Below are 7,500 nucleotides of genomic sequence, written 5' to 3'. Positions count from 1 at the left end.
GGAGGGGGTACGGCGGTGGGGGTCCCTGGCCAGAGCTCTGGTTCTCCGAGTCGGGCAGGAGGTGGTCCAGGCGGGTGCCCCCTGGTCCCCCCGACGTGTTAGGGGGCGAGCGGTGGGTCTCCCCCAAGCCCAAAGCCCCGGTTCCCAGAGTCGGGTAAACTGCGGGAGTAACTTTGACTCTCTTAAGGTAGGCAGGAACCGGTGTGAGTGGTGTGGAAAGCCGAGTTGGGGCTCCACGCTCTGGGCACAGGGGGATCTCCTAGTGGTCCACCCCAGGCCCAGAGTGTGGAGCCCCAACTCGGCTTATTTTTTTTAAAATTATTATTATTATTATTATTATTATTATTTTTTTAATCTTATTTTATTTTATTTTTTTCAATTTTTCGGGATGCACCGGGTAGAAGTTCAAACTTCAACCGCCGTGGGGGTCCCTGGCCAGCGTTCTGGTTCTCCGAAGTGGGGCTGAGGGGGTCCAGGCGGGTGCCCCCTGGTCCCCCCCGACGTGTTAGGGGGCGAGCGGTGGGTCTCCCCCAAGCCCAAAGCCCCGGTTCCCAGAGTCGGGTAAACTGCGCGACTAACAATGACTCTCTTAAGGTAGTCAGAAACCGGTGTGAGTGGTGTGGAAAGCCGATTCGGGGCTCCACGCTCTGGGCACAGGGGGATCTCCTAGTGGTGCCCCCCAGGCCCAGAGTGTGGAGCCCCAACTCGGCTTATTTTTATTTTTATTATTATTTTTTTTTTTTATTTAATTATTATTTTGGGATTATTAGACTGGGTAGAAGTTGCAACTTCAAACGGGCATATCTCCGGAACCAAGCCGAGTTGGGGCCCCATACACCCGGCGTGGGGGGCCCTCCTAGAGGCCCCCAATACCCCCGAGTGTGGAGCCCCAACTCGGCTTACTTTTCGAGTTACAGCCGGTCAAAGTTGAAACTTTAAAGGGCCATATCTCCGGAACCAAGCCGAGTTGGGGCCCCATACACCCGGCGTGGGGGGCCCTCCTAGAGGCCCCCAATACCACCGAGTGTGGAGCCCCAACTCGGCTCACTTTTCGAGTTACAGCCGGTCAAAGTTGAAACTTTAAAGGGCCATATCTCCGGAACCAAGCCGAGTTGGGGCCCCATACACCCGGCGTGGGGGGCCCTCCTAGAGGCCCCCAATACCCCCGAGTGTGGAGCCCCAACTCGGCTCACTTTTCGAGTTACAGCCGGTCAAAGTTGAAACTTTAAAGGGCCATATCTCCGGAACCAAGCCGAGTTGGGGCCCCATACACCCGGCGTGGGGGGCCCTCCCAGAGGCCCCCAATACCCCCGAGTGTGGAGCCCCAACTCGGCTTACTTTTCGAGTTACACCCGGTCAAAGCTGGACAGGAAGTGGCCGTATCTCGGGACCGGAAGGTCCCCGTGGCTCGGGACGGCGGGAGGAGCAAGGTCCCCGAGAGCGGGCCCCGCACCCGCCGCCGCGAGCCGCTGGGACCTCCCGGTCCCGAGATGGGCCCCGTTACGCGCGGGCGACTTTCGGAGAAAACGGCCCGTATCTCGGAGAGGGGAGGTCCCAGCGGCTCGCCCTTTCGGGTGTCGGGGGCTCCCCACGGGCCCTCTCGGACCCCGCCTGCCCCGGGCCCCTGGGACCTTTCCTTCCCGGGCGCCCCCCCGACACGTCGGGCCCCTTTTCTCCGGGACCCGGGGGCCCCGGAGCTCGGGGGCGGGCTCTTTGCGAGGGGCCCGCCGGGACGCCACACTTGACCCGAGTCCGGTGTCTCTGGGCCGCCGGGTCCCCGAGCTACGGGCGTTCGAATTCGGGGCCCGAAAATCCCTCAAAGTCCGAAAACGTGCAGTGGGCGGGGACTTCCGGGGCCCCGGAGGCTCTGACGGCACACCCAGGGAGGTGCACCGTCCTCGGGCACGGCCAGGTGGCCCCCCCGGGGTCCTGGAAGTCCCCCCGCCCCCCGGAGACACCCACACCCACACCCACCCACCCACCGGACGGGAAGATTCCGTTTTTCGCCGATATCTCGAAAACGGCCGGGCGAAAAAATTTCAAACTCGGGTCTTCCGTAGGCCTCGGGGGGCCCTATCCAAAGAGGCCACCCGCGTCCCCGGGGGCCTCGGGGTCAGGGAGTTAGGCCCGGTCAAAGGCGCGGCGTTTTTGGCTTATATCTCGCGAACCCCCGGGCCAATCTTCCCCAAACTCGAATCGACCGTAGTGCCGGACGGGGCCTTTCGAAAGAGCCCACCCACGAGGTCCAACTCGCCCGGGTCCCCGAGTTATAGCCGTTCAAAGTCGGGGGTCCCGGCGAACGGCGATCCGGTAGGGGGCGTCCCCGGGGCCCGCCGCCGCCCTGGTTCGAGCGAGGGCCCCCGTGGGACCTCGCCACCCAAATTTGAGCTCTCTGGGCCTTCGCGTCGCGGAGATACGGGCGATTTTCTCCCGGGATCGTGACGTCATCGGCGGGCGCCATTTCAGAGCGCGGCCGAGGGTTTTCGGCCGATATCTCCGCGAATACTCGACCAAAAACGACGAAACGCATATGGACGCGTTCAGCTCGGCGAGACGGTTCGAATGAGCCCGGCCTCGGCCGGGCACGTCGAGTTTTCGGCGAGATATTTGCGTTTTTCCGCTTCCGGGGCGCTTTGGGGGCCCGTATCTCGGGCCCCCGGGGGCCCACGGGGCTGGGGGCGGTCTCATTCGAAAGGTCTCGTCCCGTTCTCCAGCCGACAAAAATTTGGCGTCGATCGGAGCCGCCTTCGGAGAGCTACGGTCGTTTGAAGCCCCGTGCGGTGGGGTTACCGTCCTTCAAACAGCCGCCGCTCGCAGGGGGAGTCCCGGGGAGGCATGGTTGCCTGTATGACTTGGGCTTAGAGCACCCAGCCCCGCGCTCCTGGAGGAACCTCCGGTGCACAGGGTCTGCTGCAACCAGCCACGTGGGTTCTGAGGGGTAGGGGAGCGTGCGCTCTCCTCCCCGGGCGGGCGGCCGGGCCCTGGGGGCTCGCGCCTCCACGGAGGGACCTCGCTCCCGGGGCTTCGTCCCCGGGGCTCGGGGACTCCGTGGCGGCTCGGCCCCCGGGGTTCGACCCCGCTCGCTCGCTCCAAAACCCAAGTCCAAAACGTGGGGTTGCACGGGAGCTCCGGGCGCGACGGGTCTCCACGCACGGCCCCGGGGAGGGAGCTCCGACCCGGGCCGGAGGCAGATTCGCCCCCCGCCCCCCGGCTGTCCGCCCGGAGCCGAGACGGTCCTAAAACGGGCCTTGGGGGTGATGTAGAAGGGTAACGCTCACACAACCAGGACTCACACAAACCGATCTGCATCCCAGGCAGGGTGCGGGTCTCCTGGGCACGAATAAAGCCCGATGCCCCGTGGGTGATGTTGGCCCTGGCCACTCAAGGCACTCACCCAAGCCAGAGAGGGTGCACTCTGGCTGGGGAAGCAGATTCAATCTCTGCTGTGGTGGAGCTCTGGAAAAACGCCAAACCTCCAGGAAAAGACGGCCCGGTTTCTCTGAAAAGTGCATCCCAGGCAGGGTGCGGGTCTCATGGGCACGAATAAAGCCCGATGCCCGTGGGTGATGTTGGCCCTGGCCACTCAAGGCACTCACCCAAGCCAGAGAGGGTGCACTCTGGCTGGGGAAGCAGATTCAATCTCTGCTGTGGTGGAGCTCTGGAAAAAACGCGAAACCTCCAGGAAAAGACGGCCCGATTTCTCTGAAAAGTGCATCCCAGGCAGGGTGCGGGTCTCCTGGGCACGAATAAAGCCCGATGCCCCGTGGGTGATGTTGGCCCTGGCCACTCAAGGCACTCACCCAAGCCAGAGAGGGTGCACTCTGGCTGGGGAAGCAGATTCAATCTCTGCTGTGGTGGAGCTCTGGAAAAACGCGAAACCTCCAGGAAAAGACGGCCCGGTTTCTCTGAAAAGTGCATCCCAGGCAGGGTGCGGGTCTCATGGGCACGAATAAAGCCCGATGCCCGTGGGTGATGTTGGCCCTGGCCACTCAAGGCACTCACCCAAGCCAGAGAGGGTGCACTCTGGCTGGGGAAACAGATTCAATCTCTGCTGTGGTGGAGCTCTGAAAAAAAAAAAACGCGAAACCTCCAGGAAAAGACGGCCCGGTTTCTCTGAAAAGTGCATCCCAGGCAGGGTGCGGGTCTCATGGGCACGAATAAAGCCCGATGCCCGTGGGTGATGTTGGCCCTGGCCACTCAAGGCACTCACCCAAGCCAGAGAGGGTGCACTCTGGCTGGGGAAGCAGATTCAATCTCTGCTGTGGTGGAGCTCTGAAAAAAAAAAAAAACGCGAAACCTCCAGGAAAAGACGGCCCGATTTCTCTGAAAAGTGCATCCCAGGCAGGGTGCGGGGTCTCCTGGGCACGAATAAAGCCCGATGCCCACCTTGAAACGGAGCCTGGGCTCGACTCTGAAGTCCAGATCTCGAAAAACGACAGAGTCCAAAAAGGTGCGGTGGCTCCAAACCTCCATGCCCTCAGACCTCCCTGGCCAGCCCAGGGAGGGTGGCCCGTCCTGGGCCAGACTCAGATTTCCCCCGCCACCCCTGGAGCTCCGCCTGGAGCGAAGACGGTCCTAAAACGGACCATGGGGCTCTTGTAGAGGATGAGGGAGGGAGAGAGGGGCCTTCAGAGAGCCCCTTGGCCGGCTTGACTCTGGAGTCGAATTTGGAAAAATAGACAAAGTCCATAAACGTGCTGTTGGTTCGGACCTCCAGGGCACTCAAGGCACTCACCCAAGCCAGAGAGGGTGCACTCTGGCTGGGGAAGAGGATTCAATCTCTGCTGTGGTGGAGCTCTGAAAAACACGAGAACCTCCAGGAAAAGGCGGCCCGGTTTCTCTGAAAAGTGCATCCCAGGCAGGGTGCGGGTCTCCTGGGCAAGAACGAAGCCCAATGCCCACCTTGAAACGGAGCCTGGGCTCGACTCTGAAGCCCAGATCTCGAAAAACGACAGAGTACAAAAAATGTGCGGTGGCTCCAAACCTCCATGCCCTCAGACCTCCCTGGCCAGCCCAGGGAGGGTGGCCCGTCCTGGGCCAGATTCAGATTCGCCCGCCACCCCTGGAGCTCCGCCTGGAGCGAAGACGGTCCTAAAACGGGCCTTCGGGGATGTATGAGAGAGGGGAAGCGTGGTGGTGGCAAACACAGAGGACCCCCTACCAGCGATCAGACCGTCGTGAGTCCCACTCAGAGTCACTCTGGGTGGGCATGTAAAAATCCAGATTACGCCGCGCTGGAGCTCTGGAAGTTACGAGACCTCCAGGAAAAGACAGGCTGGTTTTCTGAAAAGTGCACCCCAGGCAGGGTGCATCTTTTCCTGGGCACGAGCCCAGCGCACATGGTGTGGTGGTCCGGCTCTGGTGCCAAAGTTTGGGGGAAAAAATAGACAGAGTCCAATAACGTGGTGTGGTTCCAAAGCTCCATGCCCTCAGACCTCCCTGGCCAGCCCAGGGAGGGTGGCCCGTCCTGGGCCAGATTCAGATTTGCCCGCCACCCCTGGAGCTCCGCCTGGAGCGAAGACGGTCCTAAAACGGGCCTTCGGGGATGTATGAGAGAGGGGGAAGCGTGGTGGTGGCAAACACAGAGGACCCCTACCAGCGATCAGACCGTCGTGAGTCCCACTCAGACTCACTCTGGGTGGGCATATAAAATCCAGACTACGCCCCGTCGGAGCTCTGGAAGTACGAGACCTCCAGGAAAAGACAGGCTGGTTTTCTGAAAAGTGCACCCCAGGCAGGGTGCATCTTTCCTGGGCACGAGCCCGGCGCACGTGGCGGGGTCCGGCTCTGGTGCCAAAAAAATTGAGAAAAATCGACTAAGTCCAATGGCGTGACGTGGGTTCAAAGCTCCATGGTCTCAGACCTCCCTGGCCAGCCCAGGGAGGGTGGCCCGTCCTGGGCCAGAGTCAGATTCGCCCGACACCCCCTGGAGCTCGACCTGGAGGGAAGACGGTCCTAAAACGGGCCTTCGGGGCTGTATGGAAGAGGGCAAGTGTGGTGGTGCAAAACACAGAGCACCCCCTACCATTGATCAGACCGTCGTGAGTCCCACTCAGACTCGCTCTGGGTGGGCATATAAAATCCAGACTACGCCCCCCCCGTCGGAGCTCTGGAAGTACGAGACCTCCAGGAAAAGACAGGCCGGTTTTATGTAAAGTGCACCCCAGGCAGGGTGCGTCTTTCCTGGGCACGAGCCCGGCGCGCGTGGCGGGGTCCGGCTCTGGTGCCAAAAAATTTGAGTAAAATCGACTAAGTCCAATGACGTGGTGTGGTTCCAAAGCTCCATGGTCTCAGACCTCCCTGGCCAGCCCAGGGAGGGTGGCCCCGTCCTGGGCCAGAGTCAGATTCGCCCGACACCCCCTGGAGCTCGACCTGGAGGGAAGACGGTCCTAAAACGGGCCTTCGGGGCTGTATGGAAGAGGGCAAGTGTGGTGGTGCAAAACACAGAGCACCCCCTACCATTGATCAGACCGTCGTGAGTCCCACTCAGACTCGCTCTGGGTGGGCATATAAAATCCAGACTGCGCCCCCGTCGGAGCTCTGGAAGTACGAGACCTCCAGGAAAAGACGGGCTGGTTTTATGGAAAAAGTGCACCCCAGGCATATGCTTGTCGAACGGTCGGTCTGGGTAAACGGCGAGTGTCCGTGCTGTTGCGTGCGAACGAGATTCCCAATGCTAACGAACCTCCCCCGGCTGGCGACCGGGGAGAGCGCCTCGTTTTCGGGCACGAGCGAATGCGTCTGCCTGGCGGAGCCCCCGTCGGTGCCGAGGTGGTCCTGAGACGGGCCTTCGGGGTTTTGTCGAGGAAGGGGACAAGCGCCCCAATCGGACAAGGCGACGGGCTAAAAAATGGTGCTCGGTATCGGTTTCTGACATCCAGGCGGGGATGCGTCATCTGGGGTCGGCAGGCAGGCAGGCAGGCGGTCACCAGGGCGCTCTGGAGGAAAAGGCCCCCCTCCGGAAAAAAAGGACAGAGTCCGTAAACGTGAAGTCGAAAGAGTTCCCCAGGGCCGGCCCGTCTCCATGGCCGGTGACCTGGGTGGGTGCCTCGGACCCGGGGCGAGACGGTATCGGTGGGCGTGAACGGAGCACCCGTCGGTGCCGAGACGGTCCTAAAACGGGCCTTCGGGGTTTTGTCGAGGAAGGGGACGAGAGCCCCGCTCGGACAAGGTGACGGACCAAAAAAAAAAGCGTTGCTCGGTATCGGTTTCCGACATCCTGGGGAGGATGCGTCGTCTGGGGTCGGCAGGCAGGCGGTAACCAGGGCGCTCTGGAGGAAAAGGCCCCCCTCCGGAAAAAAGGGACAGAGTCCCTAAACGTGAAGTCGAAAGAGTTTACCAGGACGGCCCGCCTCCCGGGCCGGTCACCCGGGAGGGCGCTTCGTGCCCGGGGCGAGACGGTATCGGTGGGCGCGGCGGAGCTTCCGTCGGTGCCAAGACGGTCCTAAAACGGGCCTTCGGGGTTTTGTCGAGGAGGGGACAAACGCCCCGCTCGGACAA

This window comes from Pimephales promelas, chromosome 2, assembly GCF_988280905.1.
Source record: "Pimephales promelas chromosome 2, fPimPro1.hap1.1, whole genome shotgun sequence".
Taxonomy (NCBI): domain Eukaryota; kingdom Metazoa; phylum Chordata; class Actinopteri; order Cypriniformes; family Leuciscidae; genus Pimephales; species Pimephales promelas.
This window is presented reverse-complemented; position numbering follows the sequence as displayed.